The sequence below is a fragment of the Mustela erminea genome, chromosome X (genome assembly GCF_009829155.1).
Source record: "Mustela erminea isolate mMusErm1 chromosome X, mMusErm1.Pri, whole genome shotgun sequence".
In the NCBI taxonomy this organism is placed as follows: Eukaryota; Metazoa; Chordata; class Mammalia; order Carnivora; family Mustelidae; genus Mustela; species Mustela erminea.
In genome coordinates, this window is record NC_045635.1 from 54,834,140 (window position 1) to 54,859,576 (window position 25,437).

Sequence of the window (25,437 nt, forward strand, 5' to 3'; positions counted from 1 at the left end):
AATCATTCCATGCTCTTGGATCGGAAGAATAAACATTGTTAAAATGTCTATAGTGCCCAGACCAATCTATACTTTCAATGCCATCCTGATGAAAATTCCACGAGCATTTTTCAAAAAATGTTGAAACAAACAATCCTAAAATTTGTATGGAATGAGAAGAGGCCCTGAATTGCTAACGAAATGTTGAAAAAGAATAACAAAGCTGGGGGCATTAAGTTGCTTGGTTTCAAGCTTTACTTCAAAGCTGTAATCACCAAGACAGCATGGTACTGGCACCAAAACAGACACATAGACCTGTGGAACAGAGTACAGAACACAGATATGGACCCACAGCTCTATGGTCAAATAATAGTCGATAAAGCAGGGGGAAAACATACAGTGGAACAAACACAGTCTTCAATAAATGGTGCTGGGAAAATTGGACAGCTATGTCTAGAAGAATGAAACTTGACCATTCTCTTACACCATATACAAAAATAAACCTGAAATGGATAAAAGACATCAATGTGAGGCAGGAATCTATCAAAATCCTAGAGGAGAACATAGGCAATAACCTCTTTGACACTGGCCACAGCAACTTCTTTTATCTCCAAAGACAAAGGAAACAAAAGTGAAAATGAACTTTTAGGACTTTATCAAGATCAAAAACTTCTGCACTGCAAAGGAAACTGCTAACAAAACAAATACGCAACTCACAGAATGGGAGAAGATATTTGAAAATGACACTAGAGACAAAGGGCTGATACCCAAGATCTATAAAGAACACTTCAAACTCAACACTCAAAAAACAGGTTATCATGTCAGAAATGGTCAGAAGATATGAACAGACACTTCTGCAAAGAAGACATATGAATGGCTAACAGACATGTAAAAAATGTTCATAATCATTAGCCATCAGGGAGATTCAAATCAAAACCACATTGAGATACCACCTTACACCAGTTAGAATGGTAAAGTTTAACAAGACAGTAAACAACAAGTGTTGGAGAGGATGTGGAGAAAGAGGAACCTTCTTACATCATTGGTAAGAATGCAAATTGGTGCAATCACTTTGGAAAACAATGCAGAGATTCCTTAAGAAATTAAAAATAGAAATTCCTTAAGAAATAAAACTCTATGACCCTGCAATTGCACAACTGGGTGCTTACCCCAAAGATAGAGATGTAGTGAAAAGAAGGGCCATCTGAACCCCAATGTTCATAGCAGCAATGGCCACAATTGCCAAACTGTTGGAAGAGCCAAGATGCCCTTCAACAGACAAATAAAGAAAATGTGGCCCATACATACAATGGGATATGACTCAGCCATCAGAAAGGAGGAATACCTTATGGTTTGTCTCCCTCCTAATCCCATCTTGTTTCAATTATTCTTCTCCTACCCACTTAAGCCCCCATGTAAGCGATAAAAAAAAAAAAAAAAAAAGAAAGGAGGAATACCAAATTTTTGCATCAACATGGATGGGACTGGAGGATATTATGCTAAGTAAAATAAGTAAGCAGGAAAATCAATTATCATATGATTTCACTTACTTATGGAGCATAAGGAGTAACACAGAGGAGATTGGAAGAAGAAGAGGAGAAGTGAGTTAAGGGAAATCGGAGGAGGAGATGAACCATGATAGACTGTTGATTCTGAGAAAGAAACTGAGGGTTTTGGAGGGGAAGGCTAGGGGGTCTAGTGAGCCTGATGGTGGGTATCAAGGAGGGCACATATTGCATGGAGCACTGGGTGTGGTGCATAAACAATAAATTTTGGAACACTGAAAATGAAAATAAAATTTTTAAAAAGTAAAAAAATTATTGGTGTTTATAATAATAAATGGAATTTACAAAGAGTTTTATGACTCAAAACTATTACCCAGTACATAGTAAACCTTCAGTACATTCGAATTTTACAGTTGCTTCTCTCAATATGTTATTATATAATAAATATGATGTATATGATATATATATATATATAAGATACACACAGCTCTTTGTATATTAAACTATACATAGCTTATATATTATATATTAGGACTATATTTATATCTAATATACAAATATTTAATATATTTTATATAAAATTACATATATATTCTTACAGATGGAAGGGAAATCTTAGAGATGTATAGGGACTTGTTCAAGGGCAGTTAACTGGGGAACAAGGGCTGGAAGCTAGGTCCCCTACTAACTTCAAATCTCATTCTTTCCACCATAATGTTATCTTATGATATTTTAAAAGACACTGAAACAAACCAAGCATGTAACTGATACTCCTAAAATTTTAACATAGAGCAGGATTTTCATAGACATTCTATGAGAAACAAAATGTTTTCTTGGGCAGATAATCTTGTAAATACTGGTTTAAACAAACACTTTTCTTAATTAGAAGACTCCACAGAGCCATTAAAATTTGTTGGTTTTTATGAATCTCCAGAGAATAACTAGACAACAGAGGTTTTTTCAGACATATTTGATTGTGGAATCTTCTGTTCATGGAAAACTTTTTGATAGTGTCCAGGGTTCTAGTGCTCTACTGGATGCAATTTGGGTAACACCACTTCAAACAAATGTTTTCAGATTTACTAGGGGAAATTCTGTTAGGCTTTACTGTGTGAACAATATCACTCCTTACTGGTGGGCCCTAGGAAAGGAATGCCAGAAACTTAAGGATTTGAGTTCTCAAAAAGAAAGGTCAACAATGTGCAAAAGCCCAGGGTCACTCCAAAAGCTGGATCATGGAGATAAGAAAAGGTGATTGTGAAATAATGCCATGTCAAAACAAGTAAGGTATCCAAAATCCTAGGCAGTTATGGGTAGCAGGTCTTATCAAGAGAAGCAGATCCAGGGGTGGGTTAAGAATGTTTACAGAACCAACATAAACAAAATTTGTCTAATTGTTTTAATTTATTTTTACCATCTAGCCTGACAGAAGTACAGCTGACTCTGCTGAGAGGGGGCATCTCCAATTAAGGGAATTTTGGTGTTTGAGGTCTCTACTGGGGAAGATTCAAAGAACATTTGACTGATAGGTGATATAAGAACACAAAATGAGAAAATTGGATAGATGGAATTATGAATTTTTTCTTTTACAATTTCTGTAACATCTGAAATGCAGTGTGTTTTGTCAACCCTGTACTCATATAACCTGGAAGCTAAGTTTTTGGTTATAGATACTACAGGGAACTACTGCAACTACTTCAGCTTCTGCTGTGGCTTGGTTCAGGCTCACATGGTTTCTTACCTGGATTCCTAACTAATGTTTTTGATGTTTACTTACCTCTCACAAATGCATACATTACCCTTCTACTAGGGTATGTTTGTCCATCATCGATTTTGTTATAATATTCATCATTGCTCTCCAGGTTTCTTGGCATGTGTTTCAAGTATCTCATTTATCTGGATTTCACCTTCTTCCAGGTATCTTTTTACTACATCTTATTGTGGCTTTTAACTTTAGCTTTTTTTTTTTTTTTTTTTTTTTTTAGAGAGAGAAGGAGCAGTGAGGTGCAGAGTGAGAGAAAGAATCTCATTCAGGTTTCATGCCCATGTGGAGCCTGATGTGGGGCTTGATCTCACAATCCTGAGATTATGACCTGAGCCTAAATCAAGAGTCAGTTGCTTTTCCTTTTCTTCTCCTAATGTCCTCCATGTTATTCCTTTTGCTCCACAAATGAGTGAAACCATATGATAATTGACTTTCTCTTCTTGACTTATTTCACTCAGAATAATCTTCTCCTGTCCCATCCATGTTGATGCAAAAGTTGAGTATTCATCATTTCTTATGACCAAGTAATATTCCATTGTATTTTTGGAGCCTGATGGTGGGTATCAAGGAGAGCACATATTGCATAGAGCACTCGGTGTTAAATGTAAACAATGGATCTTAGAACAATACATCAAAAACTAACGATGTGCTGTATGGTGACTAACTTAACACAAAAAAATTTAAAAATTAATAAAAAGAGTCAGTTGCTTAATCAAATGAGCCGCCCAGGCAACGCTTAACTTTAGTATTTCTATTTGATTTGTGCCTTTTTTTAGGTTCTCCAAATGGCCCTACCTCACCCTAGTCTGAACTGCCTATTGTTACTTGAAAACTTCTGCTCATCCTTCAAGTGATCCTTGTGTCCTTTCTGAAACAGTCACTCAAAACTCCTCTTTTCTTCCACTCTATCTGGGCTGGGTTGTCCCAAATCTTCATCTTTAAACTTGTCACACTGTATGGAGTATTTTCTGTCTGTGTATTTTTCTTATTCATTACAATGCCTTCTTCACTAGTCTGAAATTGGGGACATAGGTGGATTACTTGAGCCAGTAGGAAGACTTTCTCTTGCTCATTCCTCTTGGAATCAGCATCTCCTTAATCAACACTTTATGAATCTTAAAAACCATCAAATTTCTTCTTTTTAGAGGGAGACAGGATGATAAATTTTGCAGCAAGCAGAACATTGTGTTCATCAGAATTCTAAGGAGGTTAAGAAAGTCAGACTGGTCTAGCAGGGCTACTCCCAGATACAGGAACAATCAGAGTGAAAGTGATAGATGTAGGTTTCCCAGGAGGTTGTGTCTGGTAGAGAAGGTCTTGTTTCAGATCTATAAACCTGCTGACAAAGGGTCAAACCAACACAGAATTTATGGTACATGAGTGGAGAGAGGAATGAATTTCAGCAATAAAGTATTATCTATATTTTAAGACTAAATACAAAATATTTAACACATATCCATATATAAAATATGATCTATACTTATATAAATATAAATATTATATAATTACATCAATAGGGATTAAGATATTCTTATATAAAATGTGACTATTTAAGAAGTATACTTCATATTTTTTGAAAATCTGTAATTGATTTCAGTTTTCCTGGAAAATGACTGCCTATTTTTGAAATGCCTCTAGGTAACACTGAAGAGAATTTCAAGCACATTATGAAGGCTACACCAAAGAGAATTTCAAGCACATTATGGAGGTATATTTTAAGATGGACTATCCTGAATCTGTCCTCAGCATTTGCTCAAAATCTGGCTAACATAATTTTTCCCAAATGTAGTTGCCAACACAGGTTAAAATTTCTTCTGATTTATATAGATTTAATCCTTACAAGAACCAATAAAAATACTAATATCATCTGTTTTTCACATGTGAAGGAACTCAGACCCAAAAAAGCGAAAGGACAGAATTTGAACCCTGGTATATTTGAATTCTGTATCAATGATCTTTCAATGGCAACTTGTTGTATCTTCAAGTATATTTGTCAATTTTTGTCTCATGCTGCACAGTATTTCCATGGAGTTTTCTTTTTTTTCAAAGCTTAGCTGTTTGAAAATACTACTCAGTCATAATCTTTTTCTGTGTTGTCTCTCATTTCACTATTGAATTAGATATAACTTGCTCCATGTAAACATCAATATGTTGAGGTCTACTATTACAACTCCAGTCTTCAGTTATCTAGGCTTTTTAGAAGGGATTGTTAGAACCTAAAAGAAAATTTTCCCCGAATCCTGCTTCTGGATGTGGAATTTGCCACTTTAGGTATTCTGGGTTTTCAGAGAACATTATTTTATTTCTTTTCTTTTTTTTTTTTAATAAGATTTTACTTATTTATTTGACAGAGAGAGAGTGAGAGAGAGACAGAGCACAGCAGGGGGAGTGGGAAAGGGAGAAGCAGTCTCCTCACTGAACAGGGAGCCCAATGTGGGGCTTGATCCCAGAGCTCTGGGATCATGACCTGAGCTGAAGGCAGACACTTAACTGACTCAGCCACTCAGGTGCCCCTATTTTATTTCTTTTCATGCTCTGACCCCTGTCTTTTCCCCACCCAATACTTAGTCTTATCCCCATTATCACCCTCAAATTACTGTAGAAGAATCTCAGACGCAAGAGTATTTAGTTCATACTTTTTAGCATGCAAAGGCTTTCATAATTTGTTTCAAGTTTATCTGACTAACCTCATTTTCCACCACTCCTTCCTTCCACACACCCTACCCTTCAAACATATTGAACTTATTTTTCTCAAAACGTAACAATTCTTCTCATTCTTCTGCCAGGATGGTTGTGTTTGGTAGACCAAAGAAAGAATGCTATATCTTTCCTTCTTATGTGAACTATTACTCATCATTCAAAGCCCAACTCAAATATTGATCCCTCTACCTCCAGTCTCTCCTTCTGCACTCCATCATGTATTACAGATCTGCATTCCCTTGTATGCAACTTTATTTTAGAGTTTAGTGTTTTATTATTTATTTTTTACTTTTTTATGACTTTGTGCTCTGGTGTTTTTATTTTTATTTTGTTTTATTTTTCAGTGTTCCAAGGTTCCTTGTTTATGCACCACAATGTGTTCCATACAATATATGCCCTCTTTAAAGCCCACCACCAGGCTCACTCCATATGCTGTTTTCCTATACCCCAACATAAAGGTTGCATAATAAACAATGAAGCCACCATGTTACATTTCTAAAATTTAAAACACTAAATAGCCTGATTTTTTTTGTTTCTTTTACTAACCAGAATCATGCTGTTTGTATTACTCCTTTTTGTGCTTGTTGGAGATTGTGTCAGCCTAGCACACTCCTTTTATCCACTATGTGTTCTACACAATTAGTGTCACTGTTTGCGTTACTTCATTCTGCTGTTATAATTATGCCCACTTTTGTACACAAACTTGAGCACAGGGGTCAGATTTTGAGGGGAAGAATATCAGTTTGAGTTCTTGTCCATCTGAGGTGAAGATATGTTGACTTGGTTTTGAGCAGATGGCAGACTATACATGCTGACTTGGGCAGGAGGGAGACTGGATTATGAATTTGGGACCCACAGGCTGATGGCATTATGTATTATAAGGATGTGTCAGGTTTTGCTTTTAACTTTTGTGCTTTTGTTTTTGTTTTTGTTTTCTGAGAAACTATATCTCTCCTTCTATTCTATACAAAGGCCTTGGTGGATAGAGTATTCTTGGCTGTGGATTTTTCCTTTCAGCTTGGAATTTATCATGCCACTCTCTTCTGGCCTGCAAAGTTTCCACTGAAAAACGCACCGATAGCCTTATGGGGACTCCTGTATGTCACTGCTTTCCTTTCTCTTGCTGCTTTTAAAATGCTCTCTTTATCACTGCTTTTGGATATCTTATTCACTTTGTACCTTGGTGCAGACTTCTTTACGTTGGTTTTGTTCTGGACTCTCTGTGTGCCTCTTGGATCCAAATTTCTCTTTCTTTATCCAGATTAAGTAAGTATTTAGCTATTATTTCTTCAGAAAAATCATCTTCCCCTTTTCTTGTTCTTCTCCTTTGGGATCCCTATCATGCAACGGTTATGCTTCATGGTGTTGCTGAGTTCCCTGTGTATATTCTCATTTTGCATATTCCCCCCCATCTGCTCAGCTTGATTACTTTCCATTACTCTGTCCTCCAGGTCATTGATACATTTTTCTACTTCCTTTTGTTTGCTATTTATTCCAGGTGGCCTATTTTTATTTCCATTTAGTGAGTCCAATATCTCTAACTGGTTCTTTTTTATGTTTCTTATCTCTTGGTGGGTGGGTCTCCTGGAGGTCCTGCACTCTTTTCTCAACTCTAGCAATGATCTTTATGAGTATTACTTTAAATTTGCTATCAGACATATTACTTATCTCCATTTTGTTTAGGTCTCTTGCTCTGATTTTTTCCCACTCTTCTATTTGGGACACATTCCTCTGTCTCCTCATTTTGTCTATTGTTGTGTCTGTTTCTATATGTTAGGAAATTCAGCTATGTCTCCTGCACTTGAAAGTAGTGGCTTTTTGAAGAAGAGGTCCTGCAGTGCAATGTCTCCTTTTCAACAGAAAATAGTGCTTCAGGGATTTCTCCTATGTGTGTTGCTACAGGGGTATTCTACCATAGTGACAGAGCTGTGTTTATTTTCAGCCCAGACTGAGATGGCTCTCTTAATGTTTTGGGCAGAGTCTTGTACCTGTGGTGTTGCCCTAGGCTTGAGTGGAGTCAGAACAGATGTATGCCAGAGACAAACTAGCACCAAACTGCAGGAACACTCCCTGTGTTGTCTCCTGAGAAGATTTTGTTGGGTGGGACCTGTAGTCAGACCAGCTGCCTGCCTTCAGTCCACTGCTGGGGTCACAGTCAGACTGGTATGTGGTTATCTTCTCCTCTCCCTGAAGCAGGACTCCTTTTGGAGTGGTGCTGACCTTTGTCTGAGCTGTGCACACACTGCTAGGCTTGTGGCACTGCTTTGATGGGATCAAGAGTGATTGGAGGGGGTGGATCTGCTTTGTTGTAGCCTCTTGTCTACATAGGCTATGGAGTCTGTTACATCAGTTTTCAGGGTATTTTCTGGGTTATTTATGCTGATGGGGGTGTTCTCTAGGCAGCCATGTGTCAAGAGGTGAGCCCAGGGTCCTCCTACTGTGCCATCTTCCCATTGGTCTCTGTATAGTCATAATTTGAACTCAGATTTTCTGACATTCAATCCAAGGTTTTCTAACTGATACAGACCAGAAGTCAATTTGGTTGGAATCTAAGTTTTGTTCAAATCTAGACCCCAGACATTCATCCAGCAAATATTTTCTGAGCATCTACTGTGTATCAGACACAATTTTAGTTACTGGGGATAGAATGGTGGCCAAAACAAAGTCTTTGCCCTCACAAAGCCTATATTCTAGTGGAAGGTGATATAATAAATAAGTGAATATAAAGTATGTATGTTAGTGGTAAATTTGATTAAGAAAAATAAGAAGTGCTAGTAGGGGTGGTATGTTTCAATTTTAAGTAGAGTGGTCAAAAAATCAACTACAAAGAAGTGATTAAGCAAATATTTGAAGGAAGTGAGATAATGAGCCTTGTGGATATTTGAAGGAAGTGAGATAATGAGCCTTGTGGATATTTGAAGGAAGTGAGATAATGAGCCATGTGGATATTTGGAGAAGGAACCTAGCACTGATGTGGGAACATGTCTGGTGTGTTTGAGAAATGGACAGAAAACCAGGAAGAGAGGAGTAAGAGGGAAAGTAGCAGGAGATGAAGTCAGAAAGGTAAAGGGGTAGTAGATGTAGATAGTGTAGGACTTTTTGGTTCTTGTTCTGAGTGTGGTGGTAGGTCATTGGAAGATGTCTTTGTAAAAGAATGTGTAGGCAAAATGAATCATCATATAGGTGGCCATTCAGGATCTATCTCATCACTGGAAACAATGATAACCTACCTTCTCACTTCTTAGCATGCTTCATTACCTCTCTCCCAGTGTCAGCAGAATGCTGCCACCCAAAAACAGCCTGGTTCTCTTACTCCCATCACCCAGAGCTTGACACCTGGTGACACTGGAAGATATCCACTTAGCAATCAGGGAGAAACAAGCAGATGATAGCAATCTGATAGCAGGCAGCAGATTTTAGATAAATGGGCTAGTGAAAAGAAAGGATGACTGTCACGTTCATAAAATGGGGGACTTTATGAGGGAAAAGGTGTAAATTTTCATCCCAGCTGGTGTTCGGTGACTGCAGGTGGAGATTGTGCTTGTGCCAGAGAGCTGCCAGCATAAGGAAAGAGGCAGCAAAGAGGTACATTACAGAGCCAGGGGTCTTTCTGTAGGTACCCTGTGCTCTGGGGAGTTTTGCAGGAACAGAACAAATAAATTCTTGAGATCTGTTGGCACAAGTATCACTTTGGAGATATTGGCATATTTGCAGCACATTTGCACCAATACGTTTTATAAGTTTCAGAACTGGTGGTGATGATATGCTCTGAGAAATGTAGAAAATTGAGCCCACTGCCTGGCACAGTAAGACTTAGCTTATATCATTGCTGTTATTGCTTTTGTTATTAGAGCTAAAAATAATCAGTAAAAAATCATATAAGGCTACTGATTTTCAAATTTTGTTTATTTGTTTCGAGGAGAGGGTGGTTATAAGACTTTTGTGTTACATATAAATATTACAAAAGTTCAAAAATATGTATGGAAATATGTGACTTTTACTGAGACAAATTTATTCTGTAAATTCAAATTTATATGTCTATGTATTACAAAATCTACCAATGACAATTAGTTTCTTTTGGTGAGCAGAGTGAGCATATAATAATTTGATTATGTGCTGATTTTTAATGTTTCATTTATCAGTTTTATTAATTTATGTGTGTTGTTTTCATTAGTTTTTCTTAATAGCTGAAAACATAAAAGTACATATTTTATTTTATTTCATTTTCTTAATTTAATTTTTTTAGTGTTCCAAGATTCATTGTTTATGTACCACACTCTGCTCTATGCAATACATGCCCTCCTTAAAACCCACCATCAGGCTTAGACATCCCCTCATCCTTCCCCTATAAAACCCTTAACTTGTTTCTCAGAGTCTACAGTCTCTCATGGTTGATCTCCTCCTCTGATTTCTCCCAATTCACTTTTCCTATCCTTTTCCTAATGTCCTCTATGTTATTCCTTATGTTACACAAGTAAGTGAAACCGTGGGATAATTTACTTTGTCTGCTTGACGTACTTCACTCAGTATAATCTCCCCCAATCCCATCCATGAGGATACATAAGTTGGGTATTCATCCTTTCTGATGGTTGAGTAATATTCCAATATATATACAGACTCATCTTCTTTATCCATTCCTCTGTTGAAGGGCATCTTGGCTCTTCCCACAGTTTGGGGATTGTAGACATCATTGCTATGAACACTGAGTATACATGGACCTTCTTTTCCTTTTTTTTTTTATTTTTTATTTATTTATTTTTAATTTCCTTTCAGTGTTCCAGAATTCATTGTTTATGTATCACACCCAGGGCTCCACGCAATACATGCCCTCCATAATACCCACCACCAGACTCACCAAGCTCCCATCCCTCTCCAGTCCAAAGCCTTCAGTTTGTTTCTTAGAGTCCACAGTCTCTCATTGTACATCTCCCCCTCCAGTTCCCCCAACTCACTTTTCCTCTCCATGTCCCCACATCCTCCGTGTTAGTCCTTATGCTTCACAAATATGCAAAACCTTATGATAATTGACTCTGCTTGACTTATTTCACTCAGCATAATCTCTTCCAGTTCTGTCCATGTTGATGCAAAAGTTGGATATTCATTCTTCCTGATGGAGGCATAATACTCCATAGTATATATGGACCACATCTTCCTTATCCATTCATCTTTTGGAGGGCATCTTGGTTCTTTCCACATATTGGCAACTGTGGCCATTGCTGCTATGAACATTGGGGTATAGATGGCCCTTCTTTTCACTACATCTGTATCGTTGGGGTAAATACCCTGTAGTGCAATTGCAGGGTCATAAAGTAGCTCTATTTTAAATTTCTTAAGGAATCTCCACATTGTTTTCCAAAATGGCTGCACCAACTTGCATTCCCAACAACAGTGTAAGAGGGTTCCCCTTTCTCCACATCCTCTCCAACATATGTTGTTTACTGTCTTGTTAATTTTGGCCATCTAACTGGTGTAAGGTGGCCCTTCTTTTCATTACATCTGTATCTTTGGTATAAATACCCAGCAGTGCAATTGCAGTGTCATAGGGTAGCTCTTTTAAAAAAGATTTTTTTTTTGAAGAATTGGCACAGTTTTCCAAAGTGGCTACATAAACTTGCACTCCCACCAACAGTGTAGGAAGGTTACTCTTGCTCTATAGCATCTCCAACATTTGTTTTCTCATGTCTTCTTAATCTTTGCCATTCTAACTGATGTAAAGTGATATTTCAGTGTGTTTTTTTAAATTTTTTTTTCAATTTATTTATTTTCAGAAAAATAGTATTTATTATTTTTTCACCACACCCAGTGCTCCATGCAATCTGTGCCCTCTATAATACCCACCACCTCATACCCCAACCTCCCACCGCCTCGCCACTTCAAACCCCTCAGATTGTTTTTCAGAGTCCATACTCTCTCATGATTCACCTCCTCTTCCAATTTACCCCAAATCCCTTCTCCTCTCTAACACCCCTTGTCCTCCATGATATTTGCTATGCTCCACAAATAAGTGAAACCATATGATAATTGACTCTCTCTGCTTGACTTATTTCACTCAGCATAATCTCTTCCAGTCCCGTCCATGTTGCTACAAAAGTTGGGTTTTCATCCTTTCTGATGGAGGCATAATACTCCATAGTGTATATGGACCACATCTTCCTTATCCATTTGTCCGTTGAAGGGCCTCTTGCTTCTTTCCATAGTTTGGCGACCGTAGCCATTGCTGCTATAAACATTGGGGTACAGATGGCCCTTCTTTTCATGACATCTGTATCGTTGGGGTAAATACCCAGGAATGCAATTGCAGGGTCATAGGGAAGTCCTATTTTTAATTTCATGAGGAATCTCCACACTGTTCTCCAAAGAGGCTGCACCAACTTGCATTCCCACCAACAGTGGAAGAGGGTTCCCCTTTCTCCACATCCTCTCCAACACATGTTGTTTCCTGTTTTGTTAATTTTGGCCATTCTAACTGGTGTAAGGTCATATCTCAATGTGGTTTTAATTTGAATCTCCCTGAGGGCTAATGATGATGAACATTTTTTCATGTGGCCAATAGCCATTTGTATGTTTTCATTGGAGAAGTGTCTGTTCATATCTTCTTCCCATTTTTTGACATGTTTGCCTGTTTCATGTGTGTTGAGTTTGAGGAGTTCATTATAGATCCTGGATATCAACCTTTTGTCTGTACTGTCATTTGCAAACATCTTCTCCCATTCCGTGGGTTGCCTCTTTGTTTTTTTTTTTTTTTTTTTTTTGACTGTTTCCTTTGCTGTGCAGAAGCTTTTGATTTTGATAAAGTCCCAAAAGTTTATTTTTGCCTTTGTTTCCTTTGCCTTTGGAGACATATTTTTTTAATTTTTTCAATTTATTTATTTTCAGAAAAACAGTATTCATTATTTTTTCACCACACCCAGTGCTCCATGCAATCCGTGCCCTCTATAATACCCACCACCTGGTACCCCAACCTCCCACCCCCCCCCCCGCCACTTCAAACCCCTCAGATTGTTTTTCAGAATGGAGGCATATCTTGAAAGAAGTTGCTGTGGCTGATATTGAAGAGATTACTGCCTATGTTCTCCTCTAGGATTCTGATGGATTCCTGTCTCATGTCGAGGTCTTTTAACCATTTTGAGTTTATCTTTGTGTACGGTGTAAAAGAATGGTCAAGTTTCATTCTTCTACATATAGCTGTCCAGTTTTCCCAGCACCATTTATTGAAGAGACTTTTTTCAACTGTATATTTTTTCCTGTTTTGTCGAAGATTAATTGACCATAGAGTTGAGGGTCTATATCTGGGCTCTCTACTCTGTTCCACTGGTCTATGTGTTTGTTTTTATGCCAGTACCATGCTGTCTTGGTGATCACAGCTTTGTAGTAAACCTTGAAATCAGGTAACGTGATGCCCTCAGCTTTATTTTTGTTTTTCAACATTTCCTTAGCAATTCGGGGTCTCTTCTGATTCCATACAAATTTTAGAATTATTTGCTACAGCTTTTTGAAAAATACCGGTGGAATTTTGATCGGAATGGCATTAAAAGTATATATTGCCCTAGGCAGTATAGACATTTTAACAATGTTTATTCTTCCGATCCAAGAGCATGGAATAGTCTTCCATCTTTTTGTGTCTTCTATTTCTTTCATGAGTGTTCTGTAGTTCCTCAAGTACAGATCCTTTACCTCTTTGGTTAGGTTTATTCCCAGGTATCTTATGGTTCTTAGTGCTATAGTAAATGGAATCGATTCCCTAATTTCCTTTTCTGTATTTTCATTGTTAGTGTATAAGAAAGCCACTGATTTCTGCACATTGACTTTGTATCTTGCCACGTTGCTGAATTGCTGTATGAGTTCTAGTAGTTTGGGGGTGGAGTCTTTTGGGTTTTCCATATAAATAATCAGGTCATCTGCGAATACAGAGAGTTTGACCTCTTCATTACCAATTTGGATACCGTTTATTTCTCTTTGTTGTCTGATTGCTGTTGCTAGGACTTCTAATATTATTTTGAACAAGAGTGGTGAAAGTGGGCATCCTTTTCTTGTTCCTGATCTCAACGGGAAGGCTGCAAGCTTTTTCCCATTGAGGATGATATTTGCTGTGTGTCTTTCATAGATCGATTTGGTGAGTTTCAGGAATGTTCCCTCTATCCCTATACTTTGAAGCGTTTTAATCAGGAACGATGCTGGATTTTGTCAAATGCTTTTTCTGCATCAATTGAGAGGACCATGTGGTTCTTCTCTCTTCTCATATTAATTTGTTGTATCACATTGACTGATTTGCGAATGTTGAACCATCCTTGTAGCCCAGGGATGAATCCCACCTGATCATGGTGGATAATCTTTTTAATGTGCTGTTGGATCCTGTTGGCTAGGATCTTGTTGAGAATCTTATCATCAATATTCATCAGTGATATTGGTCTAAAATTTTCCTTTTTGGTAGGGTCTTTGCCTGGTTTGGGGATCTGGGTAATTCTGGCTTCATAGAAAGAGTCTGGAAGTTTTCCTTCTGCTTCAATTTTTTGAAGCGGCTTCAGGAGAAAAGTGTTTTTTCTTCTTTGAAGGTTTGGTAGAATTCCCCAGGGAATCTGTCAGGTCCTGGGCTCTTGTTTTTTGGGAGGTTTTTGATCACTGCTTCAATCTCGTTATTAGATATCAGTCTATTCAGGTTGTCGATTTCTTCCTGGTTCAGTTTTGGTAGTTTATATTTTTCCAGGAATGCATCCATTTCATCTAGTTTGCTAAGCTTATTGGCACATGACTGTTGATAATAACTTCTGATGACTGTTTCTACTTCCGTGGTGTTTGTTGTGATCTCTCCCTTTTCATTCATAATTTTATGAATTTGGGCTTTCTCTCTTTTCTTTTGGATTAGTGTGGCCAATGGTTTATTGATCTTATTGATTCTTTCAAAAAAGCTTCTAGTTTTATTGATACGTTCTACTGTATCTCTGGTTTCTACCTTATTGATCTCAGCTCTAATCTTGATGATTTCCCTTCTTATGTGTGGAGTTGGTTTGATTTGTTGTTGATTTCCAGTTCTTTAAGGTGTAGAGATAGCTGGTGTATTCTGGATTTTTCAATTTTTTTGAGGGAGGCTTGGATGCCTATGTATTTCCCCCTTAGGACAGCCTTTGCTGTATCCCATAGGTTTTGGACCGAAGTGTCTTCATTCTCATTGGTTTCCATGAATTGTTTCAGTTCTTCTTTGATCTCCTGGTTGATCCAAGCATTCTTAAGCAAGGTGGTCTTTAGCTTCCAGGTGTTTGAGTTCTTTCTGAACTTTTCTTGTGATTGAGCTCCAGTTTCAAAGCATTGTGATCTGAGAATATGCAGGGAATAATCTCAGTCTTTTGGTATCGGTTGAGTCCTGATTTGTGACCCATTATGTGGTCTATTCTGGAGAAGGTTCCGTGTGCACTTGAGAAGAATGAGTATTCTGTTGTTTTAGGGTGCAATGTTCTGTATATATCTATGAGGTCCATCTGGTCCAATGTGTCATTCAATGCTCTTGTTTCTTTATTGATTTTCTGCTTCGATGATCTGTCTATTTCTGATAGAGATGTGTTAAGATCTCCTACGATTAGTGTATTCATATCAATATGACTCCTTATCTTGATTAACAGTTTTCTTAAGTAATTGGCTGCTTCCATATTGGGAGCATAGATATTTACAATTGTTAGATCATCTTGGTGGATAGTCCCTTTAAGGATTATGTAGTGTCCTTCTGTATCTCAGACTACAGTCTTTAGTTTGAAGTCTAATTTATCTGATATGAAAATCGCTACCCGAGCCTTCTTTTGAGGCCCATTGGCATGAAAGATGCTTGTCCATCCCTTCACTTTCAGTCTGGGTGTAACTTTAGGTTCAAAATTGGTCTCTTGTAGACAACATATGGATGTGTCCTGTCATTTTATCCAATCTGCAACCCTGTGCCGTTTTATGGGTGCATTTAGGCCATTCACATTGAGAGTGATTATTGATAGATACATTTTTATTGACATCGAGTTACCTTTGAAGTCTTTCTTTCTGTAGACTTTCTCTGTATTTCTGTTCAATGCTATTTTTGGGATTTTTCCTCCTTTAAAGAAGCCCCCTTAATATTTCCTACAGTGTCAGCTTGGTGGTTGCATAGTCTTTTAAGCCTTGCCAGTCTTGAAAACTCTTTATGTCTCCATCCATTTTGAATGTCAGTCTTGCTGGATAAAGTATCCTTGGCTGCATGTTCTTCTCATTTAGTGCCCTGAATATGTCTTGCCAGCCTCTTCTGGCTTGCCAGGTCTCTGTGGACAGGTCTGACGTTATTCTGATGGGCTTCCCTCTGTAAGTAAGGAGCCTCTTTGCCCTGGCGGCTTTCAAGAGATTATACCTACAATTATAATTCCTCAATTTGACTGTCAGGTGTCTTGATGTTTTTTTGGAATATATAATCTTGGGTGGAGACCGTTCAGCCTCTAGTACATGAATGCTGGTTCCATTCGCGAGATTGGGAAAATTTTCATGAAGGACTTGTTCCACTATATCTTCTAGACTTCTTTCTTTCTCCTCCCCTTCAGGGATTCCAATAATTCTGACGTTGGAATGCTTCATGGCATCATTTATTTTCCTGATTCTGTTTTCGTGGTTTCTAAACTGTTTGATCCAGGCTTCCTCCTGATCCTTTATCTCTAACTGTTTGTCTTCCAGATCACTAATTCTATCTTCTGTCTCAGTTACCCTAGCTTTGAGAGAGTTTAGATTAGATTGGAATTCATTGAGAGCATTGTGAACCTCCTCCCTCGTAGCTTTAAGCTCCATCCTAACATTGTGAACATCCAGTGTGGTCGCTTTCAGTTCAGCCCAAATCAATTCTTTTTGGTTATCCATGGCTTTCTGCAACCTAGCTATTGCCTGGATAATTGTTAGCCTGAATTCTCTTTCCGACATATTGTCTATGTTGATAGCCATTAGCTCTGTTGCAGAAGGTACATCCTCTGTATTTTTCTGCTGTTGGGCATTCCTCCTCCTAGTCATTTTGGTGGGAGATGACTGAACAGAAGTAGCTGGATGTATCAACTGTGGTGCAGTCAAGGTGCACCCTGGAACACTTCTGAGCAATCAGGATTCCCCACCCAAAGGAGAGACAAAAGAAAAGAAAAAGAAAAAGAAAAAAAAAGTAAAGAAGAAAAAAAAGAGAGAGAGAGACAGGAAAGAAAGGGAAGATGAAAAAGAAGGTTCAGCCCAGATGGGCCCCAAGGTAAGATTTATGAATTAGACAAACAAAAAGATATAAAAAGACTGATACAAGTATATGAGAAGAGAAAAAAATATATATATGCAAATAAAGAAAGAACCTCGTCAGAAAGACCCCAAGTGTAAAATTTATATGCTATCAAGACAAACACAAAAAACACAGATACACTGGTGGAAGAAGATGGGGGAGTTCTTATAAATTCTCAGTGTGTGCGAGGAAGGTTGTTTTGATTCTTCCTGGATGTAATCTTGATATCTTTGTTAAAGGACTCAACTTTCCTTAGATAAAGGGGATTAAAAATTGGTTTACCTATAGGGGTAGTATTGATTGCGGAAAGGGGATTACTTTGAAGTTTAACTCTATATGAATATTAGAGGATAAAAATAAAAAGGAATAAACTAGACTAAACTAAACTAAAATTTAAAAAAAGGAATTCAAAAAATAAAAATGCAAAAGAAAAAAAAAGATGCATGTATCAAAAAGTTCAGGTTAGAAAGGTATTATGGAATTTGATGTACTGTACAGCTCACTGTGATGGTAAATAGGTTAAAAAAATTACCTATGTGTAAAAAAAAAAAAAAAAATGAACCGGAATAGTGGGAACGAGTGAACAATACAAGTTTTCCTATGAAGTAGTGGTTGTTCTCTTGTAGTCTTTTTTTTTTCCTCTTTTTTTTTTTCTTTCTTGGTTTGTTTTCTGGGGGAGGGGTATGCCACGTGGGTTGTCAGTCAATGAAGTTTCCTGAGTTAAGTCCTCCCGCCCCCCTCAAGGGGGTAGGCTCTGAGGAAACTGGTTTTTTTCAGGCTTTTGTTCTCTGGCGGTTTTTATGCTTGTTCACTTTTTTTTTTTTTTCCTCTCACCTTGACGGCCTTTGATGGTTTTTGTAGTTTTAGAGGAAAACAAACCGCACCCTGATCTCCCTCTCAGAGAGAAGCCTCAGTCTGGGTGCAGAGCCTAAATAAGTTCCCCCTTGGCTGCTGGCAGAGCAGGTTCCAAGTTGCAGACCGTGGGGGCACAGGATCTTTTGCTTGTACCCAAAGCCAAGGCAGTGGCAGCTGTCTGGGAGCTCCCAACTGACAGAGAGGTTCCAAGCAGCGATCACACCATGAGATTTTGCCACTGGCCCTGGCTGGGAGTGCCCGGCTTGCGCGCACCTCTTTCAGGGGCGGCTATGGGTCGCGCGCATGTCTCAGGCACTGAGAATAGGGCGCAGGTCTGTAAGCACCAGGCTGGGCTTTTGTGCACCTCTGTCAAGGGAGAGTTTGGAGAGCGCGGCTTAGCCTTTGAAACAATGGCGTGGGTCAAAGAGCTCTGGCCCAGCCTTTGTAACTCAGGGGAGCATGAGGGACATGCCGCGTGTCTCAAGCTTTGTGGTAGGGCTTGCGCATTCTGCCGACTGGCGTGGCTCCCATCCCCTCACAGGAGCTAGAACCCACGCATTCTTGGGCGTGCTGGTGGCTTAGGGACCAAGACCTGGCTTCTCCGCCACACTCTCTCTGCCTCAGCACCAGGGAGGCTGTCCTGGGACCGGGGACTTAAGCCCCTGTCCCTAGCCACCCCGATTCCCACAATTTCCCCCCGTGATCCTTTGCTCTTTTGGAGTGCTTTCAACCAGTCTCCAAGTTAATGCTGGTCCCCAGACGCAGGGCACTCTCGCTCGTATTGGGGTATTACTTTCCAACTGGTCGCCTCTGGTGGCTCCTTCCCCCTTTTGTTTATCTTCCAATATCAATCCACCATTCCCACTCTGCTTTACCTGCCCACTGGTGTCTTCTGCCCCTGTAGAGATCCAAACGTGTATAATTCTGATCTCAGGCTGATTTCATGGGTGATCGGAGTTCTTTGGTAGGTAACCAGCTCACTTTGGGGTACCGGCTGAAAAGATGCCTCCTCCTACTCCCCCACCATCTTGTCCCCCCCTTCAGTGTGGATTTGATTTGAATTTCCCTGATGGCTAATGATGAAGAACATTTTTTTCATGTGTCTGTATGCCATTTGTATGTCATCTTTGGAGAAGTGTCTGTTCATGTCTTCTGCCCTTTTTTGTTTTTTTTTTTTTTTGACATGATTATAGTTCTTTATAGATCTTGGATATCAGCCCTTTGTCTGTAGTGTCATTTGTGGATATCTTCTCCCTCGCCATAGGTTCCTTCTTTGTTTTGTTAACCATTTCCTTTGCTGTGCAGAAGCTTTTAGTGTCATTTGTGGATATCTTCTCCCTCACCATACATTCCTTCTTTGTTTTGTTAACATTTCCTTTGCTGTGCAGAGCTTTTGTCTTGATGAAGTCCCAAAAGTTCATTTTTGCTTTTGTTCCCTTTGCCTTTGGAGACATGTCTTGACAGAAGTTGTTGTGGTTAATGTCAAAGAGGTTACTGCCTATGTTCTCCTCTATGATTTTGATGGATTCCTGTCTCACGTTGAGGTCTTTTATCCATTTTGAGTTTATCTTTGTGTACGGTATAAGAGAATTGTCGAGTTTCATTCTTCTACATATAACTGCCCAGTTTTCCCAGCACCATTTATTGAAGAGACTGGCTTTTTTCCACTGTATATTTTTTTCCTGTTTTGTTGAAGATTATTTGACCATAGAGTTGAGGGTCCATATCTGGGCTCTCTACTGTGCCATTGGTCTAGGTGTCTGTTTTTGTGCCAGTATCACGTTGTCTTGGTGATAACAGCGTTGTAATAAAGCTTGAAATCAGACAATGTGATGCCCCCACATCTTTTTTTTTCAACATTTCCTTAGTGATTTGATGACTTTGAAAGAATTAATACAATCGATAGACCACTGGCCAAATTAATCCAAAAGAAAAGAGAGAGGACACAAATTAATAAAATTATGAGTGAAAGGGGAGAGATCACGACTAACACCAAGAAAATAGAAACGATCATCAGAAATTATTATCAACAATTGTTTGCTAATAAGTTAAGCAACCTAGAAGAAAATGGATGCATTCCAGGAAACCTATAAACTTCCAACACAAACAGGAAGAAATTGACAACATGAATAGATCAATATCTAGTAAAGAGATTGAAGGAGTGATCAAAATTTTCCCCAAAAACAAGAGCCCAGGACCTGATGGATTCCCTGGGCAATTCTACCAAACATTCAAAGAACAAATAGTACCTATTTTCCTGAAGCTGTTTCAAAAAAATTGAAATAGAAGGAATACTTCCAGACTCTTTCTATGAAGCCAGCAATACCCCGATCCCCAAACCAAGCCAAGACCCCATCAAAAATGGGAATTTCAGACCAATATCTCTGATGATATGGATACCAAGATTCTCAACCAGATCCTAGCTAATAAAATCCAATGGTACATTAAAAGTTTGTCCACCATGACCAGGTGAGAGTTGTCCTAGGAATGCAAAGGTGGTAACTTTTACAAATTGATCAATGTGATAGAACAAATCAATAAGAGAAGAGAGAAGATCACATTGTCCTCTCAATTGATGCAGGAAAATCAATGACAAAATACAGCACCCTTTCCTGATTAAAACTCTTCAAAGTATAAGTATAGAGGGAACATTCTTCAACTTCATAAAATCCATCTATGAAATACCCACAGCAAATATCATTCTCAGCTCACAGCCTTCCCTTTGAGATCAGGAATACAACAAGGATGCCCACCTTCACCACTGTTGTTCATCATAGTACTAAAAGTCCTAACAACAGTGATTGAGAACAAAAATAAATTAAAGGTATTCAAATTGGTAAAGAAGTCAAACTCTCTTCACAGATAACATGATACTTTATGTGGAAAACACCAAAGACCCCACCCCCAAATTACTGGAACTCATACAGCAATTCAGTAATGTGGCAGGATGCAAAATCAATGAACAGAAATCTGTTGCTTTTTTATACACTAACAATGAAAATATAGAAAGGGAAATTATAGAATCAATCTAATCTATCTAATCCAAAGTACCTTGGAATAAACCTAACCAAAGATGTAACGATCTGTACTCAAGAAACTACAGAACACTCATGAAAGAAATTGAAGAAGACACAAAATGATCGAAAAACTTTCTATGCTCATGGATCGGAAGAATAAACATTGTAAAATGTCTATATTGGGGGAGCCTGGGAGGCTCAGTGGGTTAAGCCTCTGCCTTCAGCTCAGGTCATGATCTCAGGGTGTTAGGATCAAGCCCCACATCAGGCTTTCTGCTTAGAGGGAACCCTGCTCCCCCCCTTCCCTGCCTGCCTCTCTGCCTACTTGTGATCTCTGTCTGTCAAATAAATAAATAAAATCTTTTAAAAAATGTCTACATTGTCCAGAGTAATCTATACTTTCAGTGCCATTGCAATAAAAATTCCAGCAGCATTTTTCAAAGTGCTGGAACAAACAATCCTGAAATTTGTATGGAATCAGAAAACCAGTACATATTTTAAAAAGGAATTCTGAACAAGCTATTTGCAAAGCTCTTGAAAGATTTCTTGCATATAAAGCTTTAAGAAACACATTTTACAAACCACAAATACAGAAGAAGACTTAAAACTGTCCTCCTTAAAGAGAGAAGAAAACAGTGGCAGAGTAGGAGGAACCTAGGTTCAGCTCATCCCATGAACACAACTAGGTAATTATCATATCATCTCTAACCCCAGAAATTGACCTGAAGACAGAAAGAACAAATTCCACAACTAATGAGAGAAGAGGAGACCATACTGAAGATGATTGGAAGTCCAGGGCATGATTTAGGAGATAAATGGCTATATGCTGGGGAGGGAAGGGAGTCATAATAAAGGAGAATAGTGAGAGATAGGAGCACACAGGGTAACACAGAAGGAGAACATTTCCCCAAAGCCACTGGCTGGGAAAACAAGAGGGGCTGAATTTCATTAGTTCTTGCAACCAGTAAAGCTAAAGCCTATAACCAGTGGGCTTGTCTGGGTTAGGCTGCACTGTTCCTAGAGAGAAGGAATGCAAACGTTTTGGGGGGAGACAATGTGGAAACAGTGATCTGAAGAGAGCCTGGGGCACACAATGGGGAGATTATTTGTTCTTCTCAGACCATGTTCAAGAGAGGCAGTATTCAGAGATACCTCTTTGTGAACAAAGGAGATGGTGGGTGCCATTTCCCTCCCCTGCCCCTCAGTATAAACAGAGACACCTGATGGAAGCCGTGCAGAACATATTCTTGCCACCTGTCATGCTTACACCAAACCCCACCTCATGCACTCCAGTGTGACTTTCTTTCTCAGACACCTCTGATTGAGTCTCAGCACATCTGGTTCCACCCCTAGAGCACCGGAACAAACCCCTCCCCGTACTGCATCTCCTGACAAGAGAGTTTTTCAGGGCCTCTGTTCTGATAGAGGTGGTGTCACATCTCATTTTACAAGCTGACATGAGCACACCTAGTTAAATCTCACTGCATTTAGGCCAAGGATCAAACACTGCCCACAGCAGTATATGGCTGGTCTGAAGTATAGAGCAGCCAGAACACAATATCAGAGCACAATAAGCTTACATTGGAGACACTCTCTGAAATGAAAGTACTTGACCACTGCATGGCCTCTTCATAAGGCTGTCACTGTCAAGAGCAGGAAACATAACTGTCTTTACTAACACAGAGAAGAAGACAGAGACTTAGACAAAATGCAAAGATTGAGGAATTTATCCAAAATGAAAGAAAAAGATAAGGTCAAAGCCAAAGTTAAAGCAAACGAGATATATGTAACAGGCTTAATAAATAATTTAAAACAACAGGCATAAGTATACTCACTGTGCTTGAGTAAAGAATAGAAGATATCAGTGAGACCCTTAACACAGAGATAGAAGAGTTAAAAAAGAATCAGAGATGAATAGTGCAATAGAGTTTAGAAGCATACTTGCAGTGAACAGGAGTCTGGAAGAGGCAGAGAAATAAATTAGTGACCTAGAAGACAAAGAAATGGACAAAGTACTGAATCTATAAAAAAGAGAGAGAGAAAAAAGAATCGTGAAACTGGAGAGTAGACCTAGGGTGCTCAGTGACTCCGTCATACATAATAACAGTTGTATTATGGAGGTCCCAGAAGAAAAGAGAGAAGAGGGGCAGAAAAATTATTTGATGAAATAAAAGCAAAAAATGTACCTAATATGGGGAATAAAATAGACATCTAAACCCAGGAGGCACAGAGAGCTTCCATCAAAATCAACAAAAGCAGGAAAACACCAAGACATATTATAATAAATTTCCAAAATCTAATGATAAAGAGAAAATCTTAACGGCAGTAAGACAAAAGTTCTTACCTTAAAAGGGAAAACCCATAAGACTAGCTGGAAGTTTCTCAAAAGAAACTTGCTATGTGAGAAGGAAGTGGCATGATATATTCAAAGTCCCAAATGGGAAAATTCTGCAGCCAAAAATACTTTATCCAGCAAGGCTATGATTCAAAATAGGAGAGATAAATAATTTTCCAGACAACAAAAACTAAAAGAGTTCATGACCACTAATCCAGTTCTGCAAGAAATATTAAAGGGAACACTTTGAGTGGAAGGAAATACCAAAACTGACAAAACAAGAAATAATCAAAGAAAATCTTCAGAAACAATGACAAAATAGGTAGCAAAATGTCATTAAGTACATATGTATCCAAAATTACAGTGAACATAAATGTACTAACTGCTCTAATCAAAACACATAGGGTAATAGAATGGATAATTAAACAAGAACCATCTATATGTTGCCTACAAAGGACACATTTTAGACCTAAAGACACCTGCAGACTGAATGTAATGGAAGGAGAGGGGCAACTGGGTTGTTCATTCATTAAATATCTGCCTTCAGCTCAGGTCATGATCCTGGGGTCCTGGGATTGAGCCCTGCATAAGGGTCCCTGCTCAGCAATGAGTCTACTTCTCCCTCTCCCTCTGCTATTTCCCTGCTTATGCTCTCTTTCTCTGTGTCTAATATATAAATAAAATATTTTCTTTTTAAAAAGAAAGTAAGTGGATGGAGACATCTATCATGCAAAGGGATGGCAAAAGAAAGCTGGAGTAACAATACTTAATATCAGACAAACTAGATTATAAAACAAAGACTATAATAGGAGACCAAGGGGGGGAATTATATAATCATGAAGGAAACAATCCAATACTAAATTCTAACAATTGCAAATATTTAGGCACCTGATTATATAAAACTTCAGTAACAAATGCAAAGGAACTGACTGAAAATAATACAATAATAGTAGGGTACTTTAACACCCCACTTACATCGATGGATAGACAATTTAAATAGAAAATAAACAAGGAAACAATAGCTTTAAATGACACCCTGGATTGGATGGACTTAGAAGATATATTCAGAACATTCCATCCTAAAAGAGCAGAATATACATTATTTTCCAAGTGCACATGGAACGTTTTCCAGAATAGGTCACATAATATGTCAAAAAATGGGCCTCAATAGGTACAAAAAGATTGAATTCATACCATACACCTATTCTGAGCACAACGTGATGCAACTAGAAGTTTACTTTTAGCAAAGTTCTATAAGAAAATGTTTGGAAATACGACAATTACATGGATTTTAAACAACATGCTACTAAACAATAAATAGGTCAATCAGGAAATCAAAGAAGAAATAACATTTTACATACAAAACAAATGAAAATGAAAAACAACAGTATAATACCTTTGGGAAACAGCAAAAGTTGTCTTAAGAAGGAAGTATAGACCAATACAGGTCTAGCTCAAACAGCAAGAAGAATCTCAAGTAAACAACTAAACCTTACATGCAAGGCTAGACAAAAAAACAAACAAAGCCAAAAACCAGGAGAAGGAAGAAATAATAAAAATTACAGCAGAAATAAATTATATAGAAACTGAAAAACAATAGAACAGATCAATGAAACTAGGAGCTGTTTTTTTTAATTAACAAAATTAATAAGCCACTAGTCAGATGCATCAGAAAGAAAGAAAAAGTAAATAAATAAATAAAATCATGCATGGGAGAGTAGAAAAAAACAACACCACAGAAATACAAACAATTATAAGGGAATATTGTGAAAAAGTATATGCTCCAAAACTGGGCAGCCTGGGAGAAATAAAAAAAAAAAAAATCCTAGAAACACACATTACCAAATCTGAAATGGGAAGAAATAGAAATTGCAAAGAAATTGAATCAATAATTTAAAAACTCCCAACAAACAAAACTCCAGTACCGGATGGATTCTCAGGAGAATTCTACAAGTATTTAAAGAACAGTTAATACATATTCTTCCCAAAGTATTTAAAAAAAAAAAAGAAGAAGAATAGAAAGGAAAACTTCC